Source organism: Squalius cephalus (genome assembly GCF_949319135.1).
Source record: "Squalius cephalus genome assembly, chromosome: 22".
Lineage (NCBI taxonomy): Eukaryota > Metazoa > Chordata > Actinopteri > Cypriniformes > Leuciscidae > Squalius > Squalius cephalus.
The window spans coordinates 7,156,848-7,162,847 of record NC_137143.1 but is presented as its reverse complement, the minus strand read 5'-3'; positions in this window follow the sequence as shown (position 1 = coordinate 7,162,847).

The following is a 6,000-nucleotide window of genomic DNA, read 5'->3' as shown; positions in this document are numbered from 1 at the left end:
ATTGACTCATTTGAATTGTGTTAATTTTGAACAAAAGAAAATGACAGTGTTTCTTTAAAAAAAGCTCTAATAAAAAGTTTTTAAAACATGCACATTATTGACCTACTTTTAAACAAACTGTATTTTTCTTCTTTTTTTTTTATTGCCCACTTGTTTGAATTCTGCGTAATGTTGTATTATTATTGAAATAACTCTTGTCATTTACATTTTTTTTTTTTAAAGTATATAACAATATTGAAGTCACAGTAGTTGATAGATTTAACTGATACATTTTAAAATAAGTTTACATTTATTCTACCTAAAATGAGCTTTTATTTAAATGATTTTACTGGTTTTAAGAGGTGGATTCCTAACGTCTATGAATGTTGATGGCCCAGTTACTTTGGGTCTGATGTGGGAAAATAAGTTAAGTTTTCTTGACAGATTCGCAGTACCTTTGCAAATGAAACTCTAAAATAGGTTTTGCCCTGAAATGTTCAGGCACAAACGGTGCCGTTTCCTGACAAATGCTTCAATAGGCAGAGAAGGCAGTTGTGATTTAACATTAAAGCCTGTAAGAGCCTTTCAAGTCTCATTTATGACTTTTCTATTTTTATATTGCTTATCTAACCGTAAGATTAGATTTCTCTTTCCCCTTATGTGGTTCTTGCTGTGTGCTAAAAGAGTCTAATGCAGTGTAGCCTGTAATCTATAATATAAATTAAACAATCCAGGCTTTATTTCCAAACATTTCAAACACAAGTTGAAATAGCCTACATGGTGATGCTGTAACTGGCCATGTGCTGAGCGCCCTCTGCTGTCCATTGCCAGAGAGAAGCGCGTAGTAATAGACGTCCACAGGCTTGTTTGACTTTGAAATGAGAATGCATGCAGACGAGAGATTCTGGCGAGCCTGCAGGGTGATCACACTAAGCAAACACTGCTCTGCTTTGAGGAATCGATCACTGTAATTTGGATGGTAAACTCCTTTGACCCGTGAGAGTGTTACGTTATCTCCTCAACACAAACATCATCTATCACTGCCAGGCCCTTCTGTTCGCCTGGACTCTGTTCTGTCATTATACAGTGTCTGAATCTCACTGGCCATCTGAGTGGGTCACTCGGGTGAACCCAGACAGACTAAACATGTCGTGAGTCATTATTTCCGGTGACGAAGCTGGTCTCGATTACCTGAAATCAAGGCTTTGGGCTCAGTTTTCATGTAAAAGTGATCACTGATTTGGTTGTCAGTACATGAGAAGGTTTTCAACCAGAACCAGTCTCATTACGAGCTCTGATTGTCTAATTTTGTATCAAGAGGACTTCAGCGTGAAACTTATGTAACACTACTCAGAAAAGTATCGTTGCCAGTATTATTTTTTAAAGTCACCATGAAATCAAAATCGAGAATTCTTGTTTTTTAATGGAATATTGCAGTGTTTATTGTAAATTATTTATCCATGCACATATTTTTTTTAAGTCATGTGCACTCGTAATCTTTAGTGAAAATAACTTCCCCTCCCTCTTGCAGTGACATCTCTTCACTTCTCTGATGATGTGTTCACTGGCGTGAGGGCGGGTCAACCTGTCAATCACATGAGATCACAGCCAATGCAAACCACAACCATCCGATCAATTCCCGAAGGACAAAATCAAGTCCCGCCCTACTTTTTTTTGTTTGTTCCAGAAGCCGTTTCACTCGGATATACATCCCAATAGGGATGACAGTTTGTCTATTACAGAGCCCTAAAATACATCTATTACAGAGTCCCTAAGAGGACAAGTGACAGGGAAAAAAATTGAGAAGGGAAGAAAAGTTATATTTTAATGCTTCTCCATTCTCCCGCAAAAGTATTGCGTTCCCCCAAGAAACTTTGCGTTCACTCGCAAAACATTTTGCTCTCTCTCGCAAAAGTCTTTTAAAACCCCCTTAGAAACTTTGCGTTCTCTCACAAAAGCACTGAAATATATTCGGATTATTAGTCAGACTCTCTACCCATTAGGCCACGCCTTTATTTCAATGCATTTGCTAGTAACAAAGTTCACATTCGCAAAACCTTTGCGAGTAAACGCAAAAGCATTTATATACAATTTTTACTCCCATCCCAGTCCGCAGGATACTGGCACTGCAGGACTGGAGTTGGAGAGCCCTTCCATTTGGGGACATGATGATGGAAAATATGAGATGGGAGGAAAAATTATATTTCAATGCTTTTGCTTTGCTGCGCTCCCTTGAGACACTGCAAAAAAAAAACGCAAAAACTGTCCAAATGTCCATTTTATACTTTCAAAACGAGAATCAGGATCTGGTACAACGCTACAGAGCCCCTAAAGGGACATGGTTTGGGAAGTAAAATTATCTTCCAACGCTTTTGTGTTTCCACAAGAAACTTTGCATTCAGTTTTGTGTTCTTTGCAGTTTGTCAGGGAAGCGGAGCAATTTTTCTTAAAGGGATAGTTCACCCAAAAATGAAAAATCTGTCATCAATTACTCTCCCTCAAGTTGTTCCAAACCTGTGTGAGTTTCTTTCTTCTGTTGAACACAAAAGAAGATATTTTAAAGAATGTTGGAATTGACTTACTATAGAAGTCAATGGCTGCCGTCAACTGTCTGGTTACCAACATTCTTCAAAACATCATCTTTTGAGTTCAACAAAAGAAACATGAGGGTGAGTAAATTATGACAGAATTTTCATTTTTGGGCGAACTATCCCTTTAATTCTGATTGTATTCAATTAGACAGTCAATTAGGCTGACAAATTCCAATGTATGTGGCAAGATACATTTTTTGTTTAGTTAGACTACAGTCACTTTTGCTAGCACGTCCACATTGGTTGTGACTGTAATGAGGCAAACTTGTGTAAATTCAAAATGTGTGAGACTTATGTTTTTCACAAGGGTAGTCTCCAAATCTGAACACATTCGTCACACACAAGAGAACTGATTCTGTGGAAACGTGTCATACTCTGGACTTTTAAAGAGGACCGTTGACTGGCTAACATCTAATTGTTTGAGAAGTGATTTTAATCATATTTAATCAGATGCCTCAGAATTTAGTTTGGATCAAACTCATACAAATAGATTTGATTCGTATCCTATTTTCTTTCAGCTTATGTGAACATAGAGTGATTCATCAATGTGTTACTCATTCCACATTTGAAGCGGATATTTTGCAGAAAGCATTGAGAACATAGACAAATATTCAGGCACAGATTTGCCCTTGTCTGCTAATAATTAGCTGATTAAAAATGACTCTCTTTAGAATGTAATCAAAGATTAAATGATGGCTCAATGTGAGCAGTACAATTAACCAAATGAGCCAAATCTCGCAAAACAAAGACCTGAGAAAACTAGTGAGATTAGAGATATATTTAAAATGTAGATTAAGTAAGATGACTTTAATACAGAAAAATAGATTTAAGTTACATGATTCAGTAGAGAACAGTCGACATAATATGAATCCAAAATGAATAAATAATATGTCAAAATTGAACGGATTCCACAGCTCCACCGCGAGCATGCTAATGGAGAGGGTAATTATCATCATCTCTGTCGGTGATTCATCCAGGGAACATTTTCTGTGGTTGACCACATTTGTTTTGAAAGGGAACAGTGAGGAAACCCACAATCAGCGCTGAGAGACGCCGCACACGTACTCATTACACTCACGAGTATGACTACGTCCATGTATACAAACGTGCGTTTCAAACATCTGTATCCATAAACATTCGGACAGAAGCGAGATGTGGCACTGAGGCTTCCACCACCTTATTGTGTCTGGAAGAACGAAAACTAAGGTGCTAAAATTTTAGACTTGAAATCCTGCAACGTCATTTGTTGCTGCACAAAAAAAAAAAAAGAGGAATATTATAAAGGGTCATTTTTGTCAGTGGCACATGAAATTAAAAAATGAGTTAGCCTTGACCTTAAAAAAAGAGAGAAAAGTGTCCACATGAATCATCCACATCAAGAGACATGACTGTATATTTATGAAGACTTTTCTAGAACTCATGTTTATTGTCCTAAAGCTGTTAGCATGAGACACTTTGACTTCCTCTGAAAGGTTTAGGGGAAAGTGTTCCTCACAGTTCATCTGAAATGCTGCATTCACGGCCTCACGCATGCAAACTCTTTCTCGGCCGATCCCAGATCTCACCCAAGCTGACATATCACACCCTCACTGTTAAAATAAACTCAACTGAAGCTGTCCAGAATGAGTGACGAGTTTCAGAACTATGGAAAATTACAGAAATGCCCCAGTGGAGTCCAAGCACAAAGATATTTTCACATATCAAACCAAGTATTGAGGATAATTGCTCTTTGTGTACTTTCTTCTACTGTACATGTTTTCAGTCACTACATTGTTATGGTCACTGTGATTTTGCCAAGTGCAACATGTTCCTGGATCAATATATTCAGTTGTAAGCCTAAACTTTACATAAACTGTAAACTTGTCCCTCAAATCTGATTGGTTGATTGGAATGTTGTTCCAGGATCAACAATCAACATGTTGCATTTGGTGAAATCACATTCAACACATTGATATAGTCAAAAATACTTCTTTATCCTGATAAAAACAGAAAAGTGACATTGGATAACACAATATCAAATCAAGCTTGATCAAATCAAAGACTTGGGGTTCAGGAGTTTATTTTAGTAAATGTTTGAAGTCAGTTTCACTCAAGTTCACTCAACCACAGGTGTAGTTCATTAAGTTCAATACAAGCACAATCACCAGCATTTGTTGCATATAATGTTGATTACCGATATTGTCAAATAGTATTACAATTAAAACAGCTGTTTTCTGTGAATATATAGTAAAATGTAATTTATTCTCAAAGCTGAATTTTCAGCATCATTACTCCAGTCTTCAGTGTCACATGATCCTTCAGAAATCATTCTATTATGCTGATTTACTGCTCAAGAAATCCATGTTGAAAACATTTGCGCTGCTTAAATGTTTTGTGGAAATGGGGATACTTTTTTGTTTCAGGATTCTTTAAAGAACAGCATTTATCTTAAATAGAAAGCATTTGTAAAACACTACCATTCAAAAGTTTGGGGTCAGTAAGAATTTTTTGTTGGGGGAGAAATAAAATAAATCAATCCTTTTATTCATCAAGGATGAATTAAATTGATCAAAAGTTACAGTAAAGGTATTTATAATGTTACAAAAGATTATATTTCAAATAAATGCTGTTCTTTTGAACTTTCTATTCGTCAAAGAATCCTGAAAAAAAAAAATGCACACAACTGTTTTCAACATTGATAATAATATATATTTATATTAGGGCTGTCAAAAGATTAATCGCATCCAAAATAAAAGTTTGTTTTTAATAATATATGTGTGTGTACTGTGTATAATTAAATTTGTATATATAAATACACACACATGCATGTATATATTTAAGAAAAATGTGTTATTTATATATATAAAAAATATATATATTTATATATAATATAAACTATATAAATATATATACTGTATATGTATGCAAATATTTCTTAAATATATACATGCATGTGTGTGTATTTATATATACAAAATAATTATACATAGTACACACACATATATTATGTAAACACAAACTTTTATTTTGGATGCGATTAATCGCGATTAATCTTTTGACAGCCCTAATTTACATATGTTTTTTGAGCATCAAATCATCATATTAGAATGATTTCTGAAGGATCATGTGACACTGAAGACTGGAGTAATGATGCTGAAAATGCAGCTTTGATCACAGGAATAAATTACATTTTAAAATATATTCAAATATAAAACAGTTATTATAAATTGTCATAATATTTAACAACATGACTTATATTTTTTATTTTGAATCAAATAAATACAGCCTTGTTGAGCAGAAGAGACTATTTAAAAACATTAAAAATCTTACCGATCCAAAACTTTTGAACGGCAGCTGCAAAAGTGGACCATTGAAATCAAGTGTAAACTGACATGTTCCATGTTCTGTTTGTCAGATGTCAGTTACAGTTGCTGCTGCTTTGCCTTCATCA